The 23,610-nt window shown below is 37.0% G+C and overlaps 1 protein-coding gene and 1 non-coding gene across 2 annotated transcripts in view; both read right to left on the minus strand.

The window, feature by feature from the left end:
- Positions 1 to 17,468, minus strand: part of FAM83B (family with sequence similarity 83 member B) — a 107,270-nt gene extending 89,802 nt beyond the window's left edge. Inside the window, exon 1 of the mRNA XM_007516497.3 lies at positions 17,291 to 17,468. The gene's annotated coding sequence lies outside the window, so the exon portion shown is untranslated. The remainder of the gene's footprint in view (positions 1 to 17,290) is intronic.
- LOC132538347 (U1 spliceosomal RNA) lies at positions 39 to 202 on the minus strand. The gene has a single exon (XR_009549744.1). It is a non-coding gene; the product is annotated as a U1 spliceosomal RNA (small nuclear RNA).
- Positions 17,469 to 23,610: the final 6,142 nt, after the last annotated feature.

A 23,610-nucleotide genomic window follows, 5' to 3' on the forward strand; every position in this document is an offset into this window, starting at 1 on the left:
TAAAATGTATATATTTTTATTTAAGAAAGGATAAATTACAGGGGAGATTGCTAACACAGTCCCTCACTACCACAAATTACGCAGTTGAGTTTCCCACATTTGGGGAAATTGCAGGGGTCAGCACATCCAGAGTGCAATGGATAAGCTTCGCCCTGGGAAAATCACCTTCATAATTATGGTATCTACCCTGCCTGGTAAGTATCCGTACAATCAAATTTTAAGGGAGATCAACAGGCACAGGCTGAAATGGGCACTGTAATAAAATAGCACCTGTGTCTAGTTAACTAGGCTTTATAGAGCACTTTCAAGAGTTCACCACTGGATATTCAAGAGTATCATTTGAGGACAAGTTAATTGAGTGTGCCTTTATATGAAAATCATGGTTGCTTAATAACTATTAAAGTTTTATACACAGTACATTCTTTTAACATCCACAATAGAGCTAATGAGTAAAGAAAAATAAAACCATGCTGGGGGGGTAGATAGCATAGTGGTTATGCAAAGAGACTCTCATGCCTGAGGCTCCAAAATCCCAGGTTCAATCCCCCCTACCACCATAAACCAGAGCTGAGCAGTGCCCTGGTGTTTCTCTCTATATCTATCTCTCTCTTCCTCTCTCTCAAAAATAAAATAAATAAAATAATTTAAAAAAGAAAATCATACTATAATGTAGAGTAGATCGATAGGATCATTTAATCATGAAGTGAGTTAGGTAAAAAAATTTTAAAAAGTCCTCTAAAAAGTGTGATTCACTATACACCTCATAACCATAAAATATCATTAAATATTTAATTTTAGTGTCATTTGTGGATTGTGTAATTTCCCAACATTAAGTATGAGCTGCTATCAAACAATTTATAAGAATATATATTTAGGGAGTCGGGCTGTAGCGCAGCGGGTTAAGCGCAGGTGGCGCTAAGCACAAGGACCCACATAAGGATCCTGGTTCAAGCCCTGGCTCCCCACCTGCAGGGGTATCGCTTCACAAGCGGTGAAACAGGTCTGCAGGTGTCTATCTTTCTCTCCCTCTCTCTGTCTTCCCCCTCCCCTCTCCATTTCTCTCTGTCCTATACAACAACGACAACAATAATAACTACAACAATAAAACAAGGGCAACAAAAGGGAATAAATAAATAAAAATAAATATTAAAAAAGTATATTTAACCCATGAACTTGTATGGAAAAGAGTTTGGTAGTTTCAATTATAAAAATAAATATGTGGGGGCTGGGTAGTGGCAAACCTGGTTGAGCACACTTGTTACAATATGCAAGGACCTAGCTTCAAGTCTCCAGTCACCTACAGGAGCTTCACAAGTGGTGTAGCAAGTCTGCATGTGTCTCTCTGTCTCTCTCTCCCTATCTCCCCATTCTTCTTGATTTCTGGCTGTCTCTATCCAATAAATACATAAAAATAATATTTTAATATAAAACTAAGAATATGTACATACATGCATAAATGGCTTAAGAGATAACTCAACAGGAAGGGCAAATACCTTGCATAACACAGGCTAGGTCTGAACACTGGCAACACATGTGAGTGCCACAGCACCAGGGAAAGATCTGGTGCTACAGCATCCTTCTCCACCTCTCTTGCTGTCTGTCTATCTGAAGAAAAATTGATCCCAGAATAGCAAGATTGTGTGTGAGGTTCTGGCTCAGTCAACCAACCAATCAATGCAGCTTGCATTCAGTGAAACCAAAGACCAACCAAAGGGGTTGGTCTCAAAGAAATAAATACTTATATTCACACAAAAACTTGTACATGAATGTAGACAGGAGCTTTATTTATGCAAATTCAAAATTCAAAACAGTTGGAAGTACTCTTCAACATGTGGATAATAAATGAATTCTGGTACATTATGGAATTCTCCTTAGCTGCCCTTTTCCTCTTTCCTCCACAGAATAAATAAATCAATCAATCAACAAATAAATAAATTTGACTATCAATACATAGAACAACTTTGATAAGACAAAATTACAGAAACAGATATCAAGTTAGTTGATTGCAAGGAGATATTAGGAGATAATGACAAGAAAGGCAAGGCATGTGTGGGTATAAAATAGCAATAAGAATGAATTTTGCGGTGGAGAAAATGTTCTTTCTGTATCTTGGCAGTATTAATGTCACTGTACCGGTTGTAATCTAGTATGATTTTCCAAGATGTTATAACAGAGAGGAACTGAATAAAGTATACAGAGAATTCCTTGTATATTTCTCTTAATAGTTCATAAAAGTTTGACCACAGGAGTTTTTAAGATTCAAAAAGTAGGTAGTATTCCTGTGGTTCGATTAGCCAGTGTCACTATTTTTGTCATCAGCAGTATTAAACAAACAACAAATCCTATTCTCCATTTGGTCATGGTCTTTGCTTATGAAAATTCACTGCAAATATTTCTGAAATAAATGAGTTCAGTGGAAAGCTGTTCCAAAGAGAAATGTTTTTCTTTCTCATTTTTAAAATGAACCCTGGCCTCCCATATGTCTAATTTCACTACTTTTTTCATTCAGATAGAAAGACTAAGGGAAAGGCATCAGAACACTTGAACTTCTCTGACCCTATAGTACCTATCATGAGGTATTTGAACTGGGATCTGGACAGCATGTGGCAATGCAGGCATCCTACCTGGTGAATTAACACTGCAGCTCCAAATTTTAACTCCATGTAACTATAACCAGTCTGAAGTTAAAATTACTTAATATGTGAGCAGATGACTCCAAGTCACAACTTGGAAAGAAACAGCAAAAGGATTCACAACTTCTGTCACAGGCTGTTCCTTCAATTACTGAATGTTGTTATGGATTGAACTGTATGAACCGGCAGGATATGTTCAAGCGACAAACCTTCAGAACTAGTAAATGTAATCTGCTTTGAAAAACAAACTGGGTCTTTTTTGCAGATTCAGTCAAGTTAATAGGAAATCATATTCAATTATAATGGGATGTAATCAAATATGATTCCTTGGTGTCATTGCAAAGAAAGAACTGGCACAAACATAGAGGTCCAAGTGACTTCAGAGACAGAGACTTGAACAATTCAGACTATTGGTAACACCAGAGCTAAGAGAAAGACATGAAACAGCTTCTCCTTTATAGCCTTCAAAGAGAGCATGATCTTGATGGCAACTTGATTTCTAACCCCTAGCATCCATCACTGTGAAAGAATAAATTCTATTGTTTGAAACTTATGGTACTTTATTTCAGTAGTATATAGCACTAGAAAGCCTAAAACACGCACACATATGTGCCTTTATTTTTTAACCTTAAAAACTTAAGGTTTAAAAATTTACAGCAATTTAATTAAAAATAATTTGCCACCCCAAAATGAATTTTAGAGTATTTTCTAATGTATGTGACAATATAAAATCAGTTCTCTGAGGTATTCTCAATATTTGACAGGTTTTATTAAGGAACAATTTATAGTCTTTTCAATGTTGGGGAAAGTATATCAACACATTAAATATGAATATTTTATCCAGTTAATTGATTTTGATATGTAACAAAATGTATATAAAAATATTTCACAAAGGATTAATTCATCACAAATGTTTTTTAGTATCACAAGCAGTTAAAAATCATGCACTCTTCTTTAACAGATATTAAAGAAATAATTGGCAAGATTATGTTTGTCTTTGAATTTGATTACCAGAAATTTAAGAGGATAAAACATGAAAGAAGTTGATATAAAATTTTTAAAAGTCACTATAAGTATTCAAGCTGCCAAGTACAACTTGGTATCTAATCTTGAAATTCAAAGTAATTAAAAGATTTTAAGCTGTATTTATAATAACACTTAACAACCAAAAAGTCCCAAAGCAGCCAAGGTATCCAAGACCAGAGGGCACATTTTTTTCTCTGTGTGCTATATGAAAACGTTTCCATATGTGGATCACCAACAAAAACATCCATTTTATCCAACTTGTGAAAGGGACAAACCTAAATGTTTTTAGTTTATTTATGAATGAAAGGGAAAATTATATTTCTCCATGCTTAAACATTTCTTAACTGACTTTAATTGGGAGGATAGGATCAGCATGCCCTTTTCTCACTAAATTAATTCCAGAATTTTGTACTAGTTTTTCTTCAATACATTTACCATCCTCAGTCCAAAATACTGTTCAAACAGAAGAACATCAAGTCCTTCCATTTATGTTAGTAACATTAAAACAATAATTGCCTGTCACTTGGAAACATTTTCATAGAAAAAGGGCACTTTACCCAGACAACATGTACTCAATAATAAATTGCAAAGGATTACTCTATGCATGCCTTAAAATGTAACTGAAATTAAAGTAAATTATTGTTTTACTAGCATCTAAACTAATCCTGAATTGTACTCTACCATGATTTAGTACTGTAGAAGCAATAATGAATAAGAAGAATGTCATCCTGAGGTGTACATATAGTAATTATTTGTATAACTTAATAGAAACTGATACAATGTACAGAATAGAATAACTGCACATACATTAAGTACCATAATCACCAATTAAAAATACAGTAAATTGATGAATTACAAATTAGCATAAACATGCCAAGAAGTTAGTTAATAAGTTTTGTATGCATGAGGCCCCAGGCATTGTATCTGTCATAAGTGGTACACTAGAATACCCCTTCCCCTCCTCTGTCTTTCTCTCCCCTCACCTCCCCAGTTTCTCTCATAAAAGCTAATCAATCAACTAATTTTTACATTTTTTTAAAATTTTTAACCAGAGCACTGCTCAGTTCTGGTTTATGGTGGTGCAGGGGATTGAACCTGGGACTTTGGAGCCTCAGGCTTAAGAGTCTGTTTGCATAACCATTATGCTACTTACCCCTGCTAATCAACTAATTTTTAAAAAAGAACAAGATGGGCTGCCCTGATTTAGCGCACAGATTACCAAGAAGAAGGACTGGGCTAGAGTCCCTGCAGGGGGGGATGATTCATAAATAGTGAAACAGGTCTGTAGGTGTCTATCTTTCTCTTCCCCCTATCTAGCTTACTCTCCTCTCTTAAGTTCTATTTGCCCTATCAAATACAAATTACAAAGAATAAACAATTTATAAAAAAGGAAAAAGAAAAAAAATGTCAGCTGGGACCAGTGGTTTCCTAGTGCAGGCACCAAGCCCCAGACATAACCTTGGTTGCTTTAAAAAAAAAAACCAAACATAATTTACATTAAATATTAACTACCCAAGTAGAGGATCAAGAAGAGTTTGGGGGAAATTGCGTTATGAAGTATAGATAATATTGGCGTGTAGCTTACCAGAAGCAATAACAGAGATACTTGTAGACTAGCCATCAATTAAAGACATGGAGAAACAAAGTTCAATGACCTCTTGACTCAGTGACAAACTGCTAGGATGACTTCAGTACTCTAATTTCGTTCTGCTAGATACTGTTTAAGACAGTAGTTATGTCATTTTGATACTCTAAGCTTCAAGTTACTCTTCAAGAAAATGGGTACAATAATAGTGGTGACTCATAAGATTTTTATGGGGCCTAATGAGATAAAAGCCTTAAATTCTGTGCCAGTCATAAAATCTTCTAAAAAATTTGTTCAAATGGGGAATAATTATAACTAATAAATTTCCATTTTTCTTACTTTCTTATTCTGCAACCTTTTTGTCTGAAATCCAGCAAAAGGATATATCTTTGGACAGAATTCTGCAATGTGTAACAGGGTGAGTTCTGGGTACCCTGTTTACTTCTAACTACTACAATTTTCTTTTTGTTTGTTTCCTCAAAAGATCTGTAAGGCAAACAAACTTGCTAAATTCACAAGGAGGGAAGAAGTGGCATGATTATGAAAGTGCTTTATAACCCAAGTGACATGAGGCTCCTCTTTTTTGTTTTGTTTTATTTCACCAAGGCACTGCTATGACTTAGGGTGAGGCAAGAGATTGAACCTGGGGTCTGAGAACGTCAGGTATGAAAGTTTGTTTGCACATCCATTATGCTGTCTCCCCCACCCTTATCCCAGTTCTGCCTGGGCCAGTCATTTATTTGTTTATTTATTTATTTATTTATTTTAATTTACAGGGGTTTTTTTGTTTTTATTTTATTTTTCTAATTTTTTAAAATTATCTTTATTTGTTCATACAGACAGCCAGAAACCAAGAGGGCAGAAGGGAATAGAGAAGAAGAGAGAAAGACAGAGACCTATGGATATTATTATCCTATGGACAATTTTAAAAACTATTTATTATTCTATGGATAATCTTTAAAAATACTTTTTCTGTAGTTACCAAATGTTTATCATTGATTAGCTCTTGTTTTGCACTGGGGGTCGGGTAGGATTTTAAGATGCCACCAGTCTTTATTTTCATTTTAGAATAGTTTCTTCTTTTTCATTCATGTATAAGTCGACTGCAATTGGTGATCCAAAGCCCTGTACACAAACATGTCATTTATTCTTATAGTCTAATACATGAACAAACAGAATAAGCAAAACTGAAAGAAAAAAGAAATATATGCAATTAATAGCAGGTTAGCAGGTATCTTACTGATGCACAGTTCAACTCTTAGACATTAGTACTAGGTCCTCTGCACACAGAACCCACAGCAATCTCACACCTGTTATCAATTCTCATGTAATATTTAAATATATAATTCCCAGGCCTGCAAAATATCTTACTTGGATAGTGCTCTTGCTCCTACTTTGTCATGCCCACATGCATGACCTGGGTTGGAGCCAACCCTCACATTAGAGGAAACTTTAGTGCTGTAGTATCTTTTTTCTCTTTGTTTCTCTCTCTCTCTCTCACTGAAGAAGTTGGCCCAGAACAGTGATGTTCCAGCAATAAATGATAATAATAATGAATTTAAACATATGTTTCTCTACCATCTTCACTACACTATAAACTCTATGATGAAATTGTCTCTGGCACAGTTACTACTGCTCAGTACATAACTGTTAAATAAGCTAATAACATACAGCCTTAATTTAATGAAGCGAAACAAGAATTGAAAAAATATATATATGATAAACCTCCAAAGGCTGAAATATAATGTTTTTGAATGATAGTGAGGCAGAGAGGTATTCAGTGGGTGAATTGCATTCCCTGCATACGTGAGGACCTGGATTTGTTCCCCAGGTCAACAAATATTCCAACTTTTCCTTTTCTCTCATGATATAAACAAAATAAAAAATATTTTAAATATTTTAAAAGTAAATGAATACATTCCAACATGAAATCAAATGACACAAAACTACTTTAAGACTGAAGTGCTTCTTAGCTTATGCTAACTGACAATTCAGTTTTTGACAATATACTATATATTTGTAAAGGGTTTAGAGAAGAATAATTAGAATTCCATAGAGCCCTGTAAAGAAATTTGATTAATCCATAGATCTTTATCAAAACATAAAGACTAATTTCAAATTACTTCTTTTTCAGAAGAAGAGATGTTATCATGTGTCATTTAGGAATCTCCTTAAAATTCATTTTAAGATTATTTAATTATGGTAAGGTCATCCTGCAAATAGTTTCTGTGCATTTAAATTAATCTCAATTAAATAACACTTTAAGTTCTATTTTTTTCAACAGAATGAGTGATGCAAATTAGCTGTGAAGCATGTCTCACTTCTCTTTTAATACTTTTAATATCATTATACATATTATGTGTCATTATGTGTATTAATTTTAATAAGAATAAATGATTAATGGATGTCCAAATCAATAATGATTATTTTTGCTGTACTTAAACTATGTATTCCTGAGTAACCCAAGTTTGTTTGTATTTTACACTGTGATAAAACAGAGCAACATAAAGTTAGTCCAATAAATTATCCAGATATAAAACTTAATTCTGGTTTCTTTTTTTTAAATGTATACCTCTCTACTAAAGAGGTAAGCAGAACTTATAATAGAATAACTACACTTTGTCTTGAGAACATTAAAATGCTTGGAAATATCATTTTAACAGTCACTCTTTCTCATGTTAATGGTAATTGAAAATGATTGCTGGGAATCTACAGCATTGGCTTCTAGGACAAGGCAAAACATTTCTTTCAAGTGTCATCAAATTATTTATTTTCCTATTGTCAGACAATTGGGCTAGGGAGCTTTATTCTTCTCTGTCCTCACTCTTCTCTTTATTAACTTCCCCCCAGGGTCAAAGTATCCAGTCTCACAGCAGCAACTACCCTAACCTAGTGATGAATTGAAAATCTCCAGAACAGAAAACCCTCCTAGGTTCACGTATTCAACTGGTTTCCAGTGATTCTCTTTGGATGTATCACAACTTTTCTTTCTTTAGACATGAGTTCGTTTCCATTTTGGGATATTTGCACTAGTTGTTCAGTGTTCTTGAGATGCTTCAATTTAGGGGTTGGCTGTAACTGAGGGGAGTCCGGCGGTAGCGCAGCAGGTTAAGCGCACTTGGCACAAAGTGCAAGGACCAGCATAAGGATTCAGGTTTGAGCCCCAGGCTCCCCACCTGCAGGGAAGTCGCTTCACAGGTTGTGAAGCAGATCTACAGGTGTCTGTCTTTCTCTCCCCACCCCCATCTTCCCCTCCTCTCTCCATTTCTCTCTGTCCTATCCAAAAAAAAAAAAAAAGACATCGACAATAACAATAATAACCACAACAAGGCTACAACAACAAGGACAACAAAAGGGAAAAAAAAATGGCCTCCAAGATCAGTGGATTCATGGTGCAGGCACTGAGCCCCAGCAATAACCCTGGAGGCAAAAAAAAATGCTTCAAATTTTAATTCCTATCTTATTCAAGATAAGATATGATGTCCTTACTCTTTCAGACTATTGTTTCAAAAAATAATTGATTTTAACTTCTACACTTAATTCCATCATCTCAGTTTATTTAATTCACAGCACTTAAATTATGTAAAATAACCAAGATATCTGTGTACTTGCTACTGTCTGTTTCCCCCTCATATGGAAGCTGTTCAATTGTCACCAGAGTAGTGTATTTTAATTTATCAGTGCCTCTATTATAATGGTTATCCAGGGGACCTGGTGGTGACACACCTAGTTAAATGCATGATGGTTAGCCCGCCTTCTGACTATCTTGAACAAGGTCTATTGTTACATAGTACAAGTATGATGAAGTCACATATGTTCCATTCTTCCACTGATGTATAATTAAGGAGAAATAACTAGGTTTCTATATATCTAAGTATCTATCTATTCACAACCTACCCATTCAATTATTTCCTGTGACATTCTTCTCCTTCCCCCATCATCTCAGCTATCCACTTACTTTTGTGTACTATAGGAAATGGGGTTCGGGATATTTTAACCACATTTTCAGAACGTTATAACAAAAATGATATGTATAGATAAGAGCACTGCAGGCAGCAAGGGTCTCGTAGAGTGAAATGTTGAACATGTGTCATATGTACTTTCGTCCCACCTTTGGAGTCTATTAGAGACAATAAAAAGTCAATGTTGGTACATGCTGACATTTACAGAGGGACAGGTGCTGTATGAAAACATAATAAAATATGCACTTCGATATGAACTGCTTAACTGGCTTTTAAAATAGATTTCACAGAAGTGTGCTTCATCTATGAAAAAATGCCTTTGATATAAAGTGTCTCCAAAGTCCCAGGTTCAATTCCCCCCACCACCATAGGCCAGAGCTGAGCAGTGTTACTCTCTGTGTCTTTTTCTCTCTGCATCTTTCTCAAAAATAAATAAATAAAATACTTTTTAAAAAGTGAATCAACACTAGTTAATAGAACGCTTACATGCACATGGAGGCTGAGCAATTTATAAACAAAAATTACATTTATGTATATAAAAATTTTAGTTTAAAAAAGAAAATGTTGGATTTCTATGTGGATCATAACCAAAATAGTAACCTGGGTTCCCTGTGATCTTATTTCATCCTGATTTTAATTCCTCTACTGAATTCTAATCTTACATACTAATGGCAGTGAGGAGGTTTATAAAGCTCCAGTCACAGTTGCCCAAACCAGACTAGAATCAGAAAGTGAACCTGGAACATCATTTGTTTCACTTTAATTTGTCCTTCAGGATCAAGTCAGTGTAAAATGAAGAAGAAGATGATAGCATGATTACATGGGATCATGTCTATCACAGGTGCTTTCAGTTCAACACAGCGTGTGCATGTGCGTGTGCGTGTGTGCGCGCACAGGTGCCTTAACCTTGCTCTTTCTATCCCTTTGTGGCTCAAACTTCTGATTTAAATGGTCTAAGTTTTCGATCTAAGTTTCCTACAAAGGATTTAATTACAACAACATACATTGTGAAGTGGAGAAGTCTTGCCATCCATTCAGTGGTGTTAATCATTTGTTACATTATCTAAAACTTATCTTCCTTGCTTCAATTTAACAATCTTCTATATAAGTAAGAAAATCACATGAGATGTATACAAAATAAATTTAATTATCTGACATCTTCCCCCAATAACAGCGTCATACAGTGATATTAAAATCAAAGACCATCATTAGTTACTTTGACTTTAATAACTAATGACTTTATCAAGAAATTTTCTCCATATGATACAAGTCTTTTTGTCCTAAGGAATCATATTTTAGAACTAGTATCCTTAGGATTTTGTATGAACTTTTTTTTAAAGCCTCTCATGATGGGCAAGAGAATTAGCCCACTTGCATAATGTGCTGCTTTGCCATGTGTGAAACCCAGGTTTGAGCCTAACCCCCACCTTACTGAAAGATGCATTGATGCTGTGGTCTCTTTCACTCTATCCTGAAAAAAATTAAAATAATAATTCTAATAGTAATAATAAAGCGCCTTGTATTTGCTCTTCTATTTATATAAAAGATTCAGCTAAATAAATTGGAGTAAATCAATTTTAAAATATAAACTTCAGAAGCATTTGAATATACTATGTTAATAAAAAGACTCCAGGCAGTCCAGTGGTAGCTCAGTGGGTTAAGCACACGTGGCACAAAGCACAAGGGCTGGTATAAGGGTCCCGGGTTCAAACCCCTGGCTCCCCACCTGCAGGGGAGTCGCTTCACAGGCAGTGAAGCAGGTCTGCAGGTGTCTATTTTCTCTCCCCTTCTCTGTCTTCCCCTCTTCTCTCCATCTCTCTCTGTCCTAGCCAACAACAGTGACATCAATAACAATGACAATAATAACTACAACAATAAAAAAAAACAAGGGCAACATAAAAGGGAATAACAAATAAATATTTTTAAAAATCTTAAAATAAAGACTTCAAAGTTTTGAGTCTGCACCAGACGTGACCGATTTTACAGAGAATATGTTTATACATGAACATATTATAATTGGCCTGATAATTGGCAGAAATATCTTGAAATTCATATTTCAATGTCTATATATTGATTTTTCCCTGACATTGATCTAGAAATTGTTACATATAAACAAATTTAAATAAATTTAGTACTATTTTCTACTACAGTTTTAGAAATATTTTGTATTATTTATTTATTGGACAGAAACAGACATTGAAATGGGAAGGCAGAGGTAGAGAGGGTAAAAGAAAATCAGACTTTCGGGGCCTGGCAGTGGTGCACCAAGTTAAATGCACATAATACTAAGCATAAGGATCCACATAAGGATCCAGCTTGGAGCCCCAGCTCACCACTTGCAGGAGGTGCTTCGGAAGTGATGAAGAAGCAGGTCTGCAGGTATCTATCTTTCTCTCTCCCTCGATCAATTAACAAATATCATTATTAATTTTATAGTTTCCATCAGCAAATCATTATCCAATTTTGTAACATTATTATTCTTGTTTAGCTATTTGCAATTTGAATATTTGTTATAGGCTGAACTTATTAGTTATTTCTTTGTATACTTATTTGAATATTTGTTATAACCGGATCTTATCTTGAGAGAGAAAAAAGAAGAGGTATCTGCTCTGTCAGTCAAGGATCTTCCCTTGGTGCTGTGGTACTCTCATATGATGCCAGTGTTTTATCCTGGTTTCACACTTGTTAAGATGTGAGCAGTGACAGGTAGGTAAGTCAACACCCAGTCATCTAGAATTTACCTTTTTTTCCCAAAAAAATATCTTTTATCTTTTTGTTTTATTTATTTATTTTTTAATGAGTGAAAAATAAAGAGAGAGAGAAAGAGACACACATACACCAGAGCACATTTTAGCTCTGTCTTATGGTGGTTGGTGCCGTGGATAGAACATGGGACTGTGGAATCTCAGGCTTGAAAGTCTTAAGCATAACTCCTATGCTATCACCCACCACTACCACCCCAAATATATATATTACACCACTTCAAGGAAACCTGGCCCTTAAATTTTCAGAAGTGTTTAGAGATTACGCAAGAACCAGTGGATGCCCTAACCATTAGGCAGCTACTGACATTAAGTACCAAGGATGTGTTAAGTAATTCATTTTCACTTTTTTTTTTCCTCTTGATAACTCCAGAAGGCACATATGTGACTCTCTTTGGAGTACGAAAGTTATAGCATGTAAAAGATGATCATCCACCTGTGAGTGACAGAGCTCTGCAAACTGTAGGGAGGACTTTCGCATTTATATAGCATTTATATTATTTAGTTTTTGGAAAACAATCATATATTTTTATGGGAGTGAGCGATCAGAGGTTAAGTAGTTCAAGATGGATATTAAGTGGATAAAATCAAAGTGTCAGTAGGACTGTATTTCTTTTTGGAAATAATTTTTATATGTTTTCAAACACTGAGAAAAAATAAAATTCCAATGTTGCTGATAAAATATTTATTTCAAAAACTGATTATAAAAGAAGTAAATGTCCAAATCATTAAGTATGACAAAAGAGGCAATTTTTTAGTTCTTAATCAGATGATCATTGTATACATATTCCATTATAGAGGAAAAGAACATATTTTTAAAATTTTTATATTTATTTATTTATTTTTCCTTTTGTTGCTCTTGTTTTTTATTGTTGTTGTTGTCACTGCTAGATAGGACAGAGAGAAATGGAGAGAGGAGGGGAATATAGAGATGGGAAGGGAAAGATAGACATCTGCAGATCTGCTTCACTGCCTATGAAGCGACTCCCCTTCAGGTGGGGAGCAGGGGGCTCCAACTGGGATCCTTGCACTGGCCCTTGGCTTCATGCCACGTGTGCTTAACCTGCAATGCTACCACCCAACTCCCAAAAAGAACATATTTTTAAGTGTATAAAATGCTAGAAATGAATTGGTGGATATTGTATTTAACTATCTTTTTTTTTCTCATCTTTGACAAAAGCGGGTACCCTCCTGGGTAAGCTACCATATATTGCCAGTCCTATATTTCACAACCAAAAGAAAAAGCCAGATAAAAGACCAAAAAGGAAAATAAAGATGGGCCAATATTGAAAGAGTTACCTGAAAAACACTATCAAGAGATATTTACTTATCTTTACACATCTCTGACATTAATTCTAAAGTTACATCTATTTGAAAAACCAAGTTAAAACAGAAGGAAGGTTGAATGGTTCAGATGAGATTAAGTATTTGAATCAACCTGCTGTTTTCAAAACTACCATTGCTTATGCATGTATATAAGTGACAGTCCAGATGAACACCCCATGTTGAAGTGACTTTGTTATGCCACTGAGGTAGAAGATGCCATTCTTTGGTGCTTGGAAAGCTGTATTTACTTCTCCAGCTGAATAAACGTTATATAATCAGAGAAGTAGCCTGATGATAAGTAAAAACTAAAGTCATTTGAAATGAAAATTTGACAAAAGAAGAGGAAACAATGAGCTTCCCATCAAATATTTTTTGGGTAGACTTTGGTTAACATGATTTTTTTTTTGCCAGTACCCTCAATAAGAAGTGTCACAGAGAAATTCAGGGCACAGTAGTACACAGAATTGATGATATAACCCAAACTCATCACAATACCGTATTTGCTCAATCTCAGGACTAACTCAGGTTTGCTAATGTTCAATTTCACAAATGGCAAGTGGACATATGCATTATAAATTGGCATCTCCAGAAAATAAGAAAAAAAAGTAAATTGGCCTGGGTGTGCTTGTAATTACGATCCAGTCTCTTATCAGTTTTCTGAGATACAAAGAGGATATTATTGAATTCATAGTCCCAGAGTGTATTATTTAATGCATCATGGCTAATACATATGTGTTTCATGAATGGAAAGAGTACAAAAACACAGCCATAACCTTGAAATTTCATAACCGCTAAGTTTCATATAAATCTTTAAATGGGTCACTGATGGTAATGAGATTACACTTGACTCTGTGCTAATACTCAAGAGGCTGACAAACTAAGTTTTCTACTACCTCATTCTCATTAGGTATGGGCACAATCTGCAAATTACTTGATGCATACCTTAAAAGATAATTGACATATACCTTTTGGTAAATTTTCTCAATAATATTCATAGATTTTATTCTTTTTGGAGTGAAAACACTATCTGTACAAAATCTTCAACCCATGATATTATTTTTTATTATTTATTTATGAGGCAACACTGGCACTTCACACATGTACACTCCCACAGTTCTTGGGCCAACTTTGTACATTCTGTTTTATTATTATATATATTTTATTGGGGGTGTAGTAGTTTATAGTAAATAAAGTTTTTTTGTACATGTATAAGATTTCTCAGTTTTCTGAAAAACTCTCACCCACAGCCTGTCTTCCTCTACCCTCATGCATCAGGACCTCCCACCCCACCCCAGTCTTTTATTTTGAAGCATCATACCAAACTCAGTGTAAGTCTGCTTTGTGTTTCCCCTACTGTTCTTATTTCCCAACTTTTATTGATGAGTGAGATCATCCCATATTTATCCTTCTCTTTCTGGCTTGTCTCACTTAACATGATTCATTTAAGCTCCATCCAGGATGAGGTAAAAAAGATGAATTCATCATCCTTAATAGCTAAGTAGTATTCCATTGTGTATTTTTTCAGCTACCCATCTACTGTAGGACAGAACTGGCCTGTGGATACAAATATTACTACTTATAACTCTTCTCCATAAAGGCATGAGAATGGAATATGTTCTGTTCTTTCAAGTAATAAAATTACCAACTAAGTTTTAAAATGTAACCCACCTCCAGACTAGAAATATTTGAATGCACAAATGTACATTTCAAAATTAACAGCAACATTGTTTTTAACAGACCCTGTGAATTGTGAAACACCCTTAGAGCAGTCATATTTTGCAAACTTACCTAACTAGATAAACAAGGACAACTTGTAATTTTTACAAATAATTAGTTAATCAAAATAGTTTTTTTTTTCAAAATGATCACTTCTAACTAGATTTACACTTTAGAAGAGGCTGATTTTATTGGGATCACATTTTGATTCACAAGATTCCACAGCCTTATATCTTTTAAATTTATTATTGTATTATACAACCAGGAAACAGGTAGTTTATTTAGTCGCCACACAGTAAGCCATGGTCCAGAAAGCAATCAATGAATGAACCTGCACCACAAACTATAAGGGGAGATAGTAATAAGAGAGGATACAATAGAAACAAACAATAAAATTAATTAACCCACAGCAAAAAAAGGTTAGTCAGTTACAGTTAAAGCAATAATCTCCAGAGTAATCACAAAATACACCATTGAGTCAGCACCAGAGGCGTGGTTTCTCTACATCTATGCAATCCCTTTCAGCAACCATTCAGTTGGTGATGCTTTTCACAATAAATTCTGAGCGTCTGGTCTAGAGTATGCCAACACTAAAGGCAGGATCTGCCCAGTCCCTCAGGCAGGCTCTGCAGGGTGCAACTAGCACTCTTAATAGGTGCACACACCACGTGTATTCCAAGCACAGAAGTAAGAGGGTGGAATGTGAAACTTTCAGATGTAGGGACTTCTACCATCCGAGGAACTGTAGGAAGGCAGAGAGAAGCAAACAAAACAAAGATCAACCCTATCCCTTCCTGTTTCATCCTGCTTCACACCATTCTCATTCTTTGTTGTTGTTGTTGTTGTTATTGTTTGTTTCTTTTCTTTTTAAAAAAACATTATTTATTTATTATTGAATAGAGACAGAAATTGAGAGTAGAAGGGGAGATAAGGAGGGAAGGAGACAGAGAGACCTGCAGTCCTACTTCAGCACTCATGAAGCTTTCCCCCTGCAGGTGGGGTCAGCAGCTTGAACCTGGGTCCTTGAGAACTGTAGCCAGGTGAGCCACTGCCTGGCTCCCCATTCTCATTTTTTAGTTATTTAAAAAAGAACTGTTTTCACTTCTAAGTCCCAGACATCCCTACCTCCTTCTCTACTGCCTGTGAGGACTACTTAGCCTCAGTCACAGAATTTCCTGGGACTCTACCACTTATCAGGAAAGGGAAAGAGTGGTGGATCTTGCCAGAAACGTGCCAAAAAGCAAGTGGGAATTTGGAAATAAAGCTGCTAAATACCGATCACAGTTCACTTTTGATTGGCACCAGCATGTTTTTTTTCTAGAGTTTTGGTTTCCCTAATTCTCACCCTCCACGTATTAGGTAGAAGATGCAATAACCTATACACCCAGCACTGCGTGCCAAGTCAACATGCTATATTCCGTGTTCCCAAAACCTCTGTTCTCCCTATAAAGCAACATTGTCTCTCCTTAGTTATACCTAAGATTCCAGTAAATAACATACAGTATTTTCAGCCTGCCTCCTCTACCACCCCACTATATGTTAGTAATGATTCTCTCAGCATGCTGTGAAGAATAGGCCTAAAGGTCTTAAGGACCTTTGTAGGGATTTTCTCCTATTAAGATCACTTACAGACTAGACCCGTGGTTTTCAAAATTCAATATACACTATAATCACTTGGAGAGCTCTCTAAAGGCTCCAGACCGACATAAATTTGGAAAGCATAAATCTCAATCTGGGGAGGCAGAAGTGAGATACGATCATAAGATCGAAATATGACAGAAGATATTTTTAGGAGCTACATTTGCGCCCTCACTGGAGATTAAAATATTCAATAAATAAACACAACCAAAACCTCAAGCCTCTCTGCAGCCTAAGCTCCCCGCTTTTTCCACCAAAGACCTCCCACCTTTCCCCCCAAGACTTCCTTCCACAAGTGTCTTCCCAGGTCCTCCCCCACTTTTCCCTCCCTGAGCCCCTCTCAAATGCAGGAAGAAAGAGGAAGCAAATCCCAAATCCTCCATGAGTGTGCCTTGTACCTCAGGGAATCAGTACTCTTTCCTTCCCCTCCCACCACCTCCTTTAACTTTTCAAACTTCTCAACTAATTCTCACTTACTGAATAGTAGGGGTGCGGAAAAAAAAAAAAAAAAAAAAAAAGGTTGACAGGACCAAAGGCAAATATCTAATCCGTGCCGCTTGGCAGCCCGAGAGAGCCTTTTCTTTCCCTCCCCTTTCCGCCCGACCAGCCCAAGGTGGATGCAGTCCCAGCCCCCAGTTATACCTTTTGCGGGGCTCCTTTCAGTCTTTCACCCTCCGAGGCGGTGAAGAGGAGTCTGGAACCCTGATTTACAACCAGGAGAGCCCCCGAACCACGTACAACCGCTCCACCACCAGAGGTTTGTTTCCCAGAAATGGAAGGAGGGGAGGGGAGGGGAGAAGAGAGGGGAGTTACCTACCTGCCCAGCGTCAGGTAGGCAGAGAGCAGCTCATTCCTGCTGGGACCACGCCTCCGCGGGACTAAGTGCAGACCTGGGAGTAGGCGGGTGTTTGGGATGAGTTACAACAGGTATGGAGCCTTGTCACACAAAACCTATTGCAGCCAAGAAAGCGCCTCAGAACTTGTCTGAACTCAAAAAAAAAAAAAAAAAAAAAAAGCCCCAACCCTCTACCAACAAAGTAGAGAGTTTTCTTTTCCTGTCTGCCCTAGGCTATTACAAGGCCTCAGGAATCCCAGGAGACTGCTATGCTCACCTGGGAAGAGGACGGATCCAGGGATCCAGAATCCACCCAGCTAGAGACTCAGAAGTCACAGTGAGAGAGTGAGAGTTGTATCACCCTCAGAGAGTTGGCAGATTTAGCCTACCATGTATAATTTCAGTCTTCAACTAGCAATACAACCCCCCAACCATTTAGTGTTGATATTTACAGGCTTGGTAGAGACTAGGAAGTATGAAACATGGAAGAAAAGGTGCCTTGCACATTTTTTTTTGTAATTTATGAATATTTTTATTCTTACAAAAAAGGGTATCATATCTAGCACTGTTCAAAATTAACACTTAACAAAAGTTATCAAATTACACACTAACCACAAGTTTCCAGGAATTAAAGAACCACAAAATGAACAATACAATTACTCATAAGTGCATTAACTTTTTATGTAAAGGGAGGATTTCAGACTTCTTCAAAGATTTAATGCTGATGTTGAACTGTCCTGGTCACTGAGTTGGAATGAAAATACAGAAAGCTATTCACTCGGTGGGAGCCTTTGGAACAATGTTGTGAAAATAAAGACCTTAATATTGTGTTTTAACATTAAAAAATTACAACAGATAGCAAATTTAGTTGTATTTCTTTGTCCACACCTCAGTAAATCTGTTGTTTACTGTGGTTTGATGAGCACAGTACTCAAGTTATGGTCCCTTACAACTAACACTAATTTTTTTGCACATTAAGGGAAGAATGGAATTTAGTGTAATGATAGGTATATTTTAAGCTTATGGAATAATATTAAAGTTTATGTATTTGTATATATAATGGGAGAATTATAGAGAAAAGGATACAGAGAAAGATAACAGAGCACTGCTCAGAAGTAGCTTATGGTGATGCCTGAGATTGATCCTGGGATTTTGGAGTCACAAAGTCTTATGCATAGTGACCGTTGACCGATGCTATCTCCCAGGCCCTGAACTGAATGATATAAAACTGAATGCACTCTTAAGGTGTCAGCTGCTTGGTCAAGAGGAAAGACACATATACAAAGAAATGAAACTAGTAGTATAAGCCAATGTGAGGAGCTTTAAGTGGAAGGGACATATAGGCTTTAAGAAGTAAAAGAAATAAATGATTAACTGCTCAGATCATTGGAGAATGCTGACAGAACTTCACAGAAACATTAGAATGTGTTTTGCATACTAACAGATAAGCAGCTTGGCAGGAGACTGAAATTGATATATAACATAATGCTGAAAAGCAGAGTAAAATCTAGATGTAGGAAAATAAATTCTGGAATCATGCAAATTAATGCTAGATGTGACAGTGTGGTATGGCATGGTTATATTGCCAAAGTTAGTTTAGAAATAAAGCCTGGAGTCACTTTCTCACCTACAGAATGAGGTCAGTGCTATCAACCATCTGGGCTTGTTGGTAGAAATATGAATTATAAATAGTATATGTAATAGTGGGTGTAAAGAGCCATAGTTGCTAGTTAGAAAATACAGGGACTTATATGAACTGATAGTGATATAATAACTAACCTAACCTTTGATGCCTTTGATAGTAAATTGTAAGGAATCAGAAAGAGCAGTTAATCAGTGTTATTAAAAGAATGATAAAGTTGGCAGTAGTGAAAATGAAAAGGAGACAAATTTGCAAAGAATGAGACTTAAAATCAGTATGATTTTGGGGTCAGATTGAATATGGAAGTTACAGATAAAGAAGTGGAGGTTTTAATAGACTTTCTAGCTTCTATCCACCATAAAATCACTAGCCTCATCTGTTCTATTTCTATTTTATGGCTCCTGATTATTAAACATTATACTCTGATTTATATCTTACCCACTTCCAGCCACCAATTTGTAGATGCTACTGTGATTCCATCCTGACTTCCCTTGGTAGAAGACCTCACCAATGTGTCCCAGAATCTCACCTGTCCAGAGCCTCACCCCACTAGGGAAATACAAAAACTGGCCAGCAGTATGGATCAACCTATCAACACCCATGTCCAGTAGAGAAGCAATTACAGAAGCCAAACCTTCTACCTTCTGCACCCCATAAAGAATGTTGGACCATACTCCCAGAGGGGGAGAAATATTAGGGGAATGACCCTCTGGTCACTCCCTTTAGGGGGATGGCCTCTTAACTCCAACTCCATCAGGATTCAGAGATAGAAGAGGAAAAAAGGAAGGACGTTTGGAAGTAGTAACAGGTTTGGAAAGGAAGGGAAGGCAGGACCATAGAAAAAAATGAGAATATATTTAGAGAAATAATAGTCAACCCATATCTGTATCCTTGGAAGAACTACTGCAGTTTCCAGTGGAGGGAGTAGGGAAACAGAACTCTGGTGGTGGGAACTTGTTTGGAATTATACCCATCTCATATCATAGTTTTGTAAATTAATATAAAATCACTAATAATTTTTTAAGTGGAGGTTTAAGTCACTAAATGTTGTTGGGGAAAATAAGTAGGATAAAGTAGGGCTAGATTGAAAAGAAAGGTTATTTTTAAGGTGTTGAGAACCTTTCTAGCACTCAGAAAAAAGACAGTGAGGAAGTGGGGGCCAGGTGGTGGTACACCTGGTTAATTGCACACATAACAGTGTGCAAGGACCCAGGTTCAAACCCTTGGTCTCCACCTGCAGGGGTGGTAAGCTTCACAAGTGATGAAGCAGGGCTGCAGGTGTCTCTCTTCCTTTATCTCTCCATCCACTCTCTGTTTCTCTGTCTCTATCCAATAATAACATTAATGAAAAATATTTCTAAAAAATACAGTGAGAAGGAAACAGAAGAGATAGAATACTATGTAAGTACAAAAAATTCAAAAAGTGTGGTCCAGGAGGTGGTGCAGCGACAAAAAAATTCAAAAAGTATTAGGAAGAAGACATAGTCTCTGGTCTTCCCATAAGGAAACTCTACCTAATAAATTCTCAACTCTGTTATTTTTGCACTGAGAAAGTATATCAAAAGCATAAATGCTACAATTAATACTGTAAAAATAGCTAACATGGGGGCCAGGTGGTGGTGCACACATGACAGTGCACAAGGAACCGGGTTCAAGTCCCTGGTACCCACCTGCAGAGGAAAAGCTTCACAAGTGGTGAAGCAGGGCTGCGGCGTCTCTCTGTCTTTCTCCCTTTCTATCTCTCTCTCCCCTCCCAATTTCTCTGTGTCTCTATACAATAATAAATAAATAAAATAGCTAACATGTGGTCAAGAGAATCACAATCATGTTAAGAATCTCCCAAGACAATATTTATTGGCAATCTACATTTCATCTTTATCTCATTTAAAAACTTAGTCTTTACAAGAATAAAATAGTAAAAATCTAAATTACACTCACCATACCTTGATTTATCTCTCATCTCAGTAAAAATACAAAAGGGAGTAAAGAGTATAATCAGGGGAGTCAGGTGGTAGCGCAGCGGGTAAAGTGCAGGTGGCGCAAAGAGCAAGGACCAGCGTAAGGATCAAGGAAGAAAGTAGTTCCCAAATATGAGGAAAGTATATAAATATTGTTAACTGTAAACCATACCAGTTTGATCTCGGGCCCATATTCAGCAAAAGAGCCTATGTAACCTCTGCATCCCTGTAGGTCTGAGATTACATTCTGTGATCATGGCTAGGAACCACTAATTTCAGGACCCATCTTCATCAGGTAGAGTATGTTGTCCATCCTCCCTTTGGAGAAGGGAACATTCCCTACCATTAGCAATCCATATTGAGGGCAAGGTCCCATGGGGGCCCACAAAGGGGTCCATTATGTTGTTCCTGATGGAAATGACCAGTGACAGTGGTGAGAGGTATCTATTAGAAGTAATGGCCCATCATGTCTGTGTGGGAATCCTGAGGCTCCCTGACTAGAGGCCCAGGTGATGGGGTGGCCTGATAGTGACTAAGGAGTCATTATTAAAGTATGCCCGTCTCTTGCCCTTATTCAACTATTATAGTCCTTACTTTGTCTGACATGGTTAGCTTTGGAGTGATCTGATAGTTAGCTTTGGAGTGATTGGGGGGGCGTGTATTAGGAGGTAGATGAGGAGGGTATCTAGGGCTAAGTAGAAACTATTTCATTAGGTACTTTAAGATGTCATTTTAGTTCTTTATACTTTCTTGCTTCATTTGTTGACTCACTGCAAATTATTGTGCACTTTTCTTTAAGGTATATGTTTTCCCCTAACTTATGGATACATGCCCTATATTATGGGCCCTATGTCTATATCTAGGTTTTAAGGTTTTGTAAGAAGAGCAACACTTGAAATGGAGTTAAGGAGTCCTATGAGCTAGGAAAGGTCTCACCAGAGTGACATCTCTGGACACAGTCTGAAGTGAAGCAGATGCATATCAGTTGGTATGACTAGAGAGAAGCATGCAGGAAAGTGAACCCCACCCTAGAGGTTCCAGGACTGGGAGATATATGGGGTTTATAGAGAAAAGGTAAGTTTCCTGCTGTCTTAGGGTTTAAGAAGGCAATAGATATTGCAGCATTGCTTGGGAAGGGCCTGTTTAATGGAAAATTATTACTTATACAAATAACAGCAGTCCTGTAAGAGTGTGTAAAAATATATCATTGTCTAAGAATAAAAAATACCCCTGATTTACATATAAATACAATATTTTGGCATATTTTGTATGTACTGAGTAACAGAGACCCCAGTGTAAAATTTCTGCTTAATTTAATTATCTCCTAATAATCATTATTCTGTAAGTCATAGTCCTAAAACAAATGCATCAGAATTAGCAACAGAATTTCATCATGCTCCCTCTGCACCTATAGGTCAAGTATCTGAAAACATCTTCGTCTTTCTAGTATAGTTGTGTCTGGATAAAATATCATATTTTAATAAGTTGCTTATTGTTATATTATAACTTGGTTATGAAATTACTTTTTGTTTCTTTGTTTTATTTATTTATTTTCCCTTTTGTTGCCCTTGTTGTCTTTTTATTGTTCTTGTAGTTATTATCGTTGTTGTTACTGATGTTTTTGTTGTTAGATAGGACAGAGAGAAATGGAGAGAGGAGGGGAAGACAGAGAGGGGGAGAGAAAGATAGACACCTGCAGATCTGTTTCACTGTCTGTGAAGTGATTCCCCTGCAGGTGGGGAGCCAGGGACTGGAACTGGGATCCTTAAACTGATCCTTGTGCTTTGTGCCACGTGTGCTTAACCTGCTGAGCTACTGACCAACTCCCATGAAATTACTTTTTAAAATGTGTATAGGTTATGTTATCATAAATTTCAGATTGCTTCTGAAGAAGGTCGCTGCCACCGGCCCCCAGCCCGAAAGGACACTCAGAAGCAGCGGGGAAGTCTGTCAAGCAGTTCTTCATTTATTATGTGCTGGGCATTGATATTTAAAGGAATTTTGGCGGGCGGAATTTTGGTGGGGGGAATTTTGGCGGGCAGGGTTATCTTATTTTGTAAAGGGGAAGCAGGTGTGGTTTTGCTGAAGCAGTTTTCCGAGAAGTACAACTGTTGAGGTTATTCTATGAAGATTAATGGCGCGAAGCGTTCTCATACCAGAGTGATGATGAAGTGACTTATGGGCCTAGGGTGTGTTCCCACACTTCCCTCTTTTTTGTTTTCTTTGTCGGAGCTGTTGTAGTTTGGGGGCCTGTTGGTGGCATAGCCTGGAAGCCTCGGGGTCTGTGCCTGTTAGGTTGCCTCATCCGGGAAGAGAGCATACCTGTCTTTGGTCATCAGACCAGCTCGAGTGAGGTTCTCGGGGTGCATGCCTGTCTTAGGTTGCCCCTCCAAGGAAGGGCCTTACCCGTCATTGACTACTGCACCAGCTCACAGAACTCATCAAACACTTTCACTTTGTATTTTGCTCAAGGCCGTTTGGACCCAGGGGGTCTTTTGCCCACTACAGTTTGTGAGGTCTTTGACCA

This window comes from Erinaceus europaeus, chromosome 4 (assembly GCF_950295315.1).
Source record: "Erinaceus europaeus chromosome 4, mEriEur2.1, whole genome shotgun sequence".
Taxonomy (NCBI): Eukaryota; Metazoa; Chordata; class Mammalia; order Eulipotyphla; family Erinaceidae; genus Erinaceus; species Erinaceus europaeus.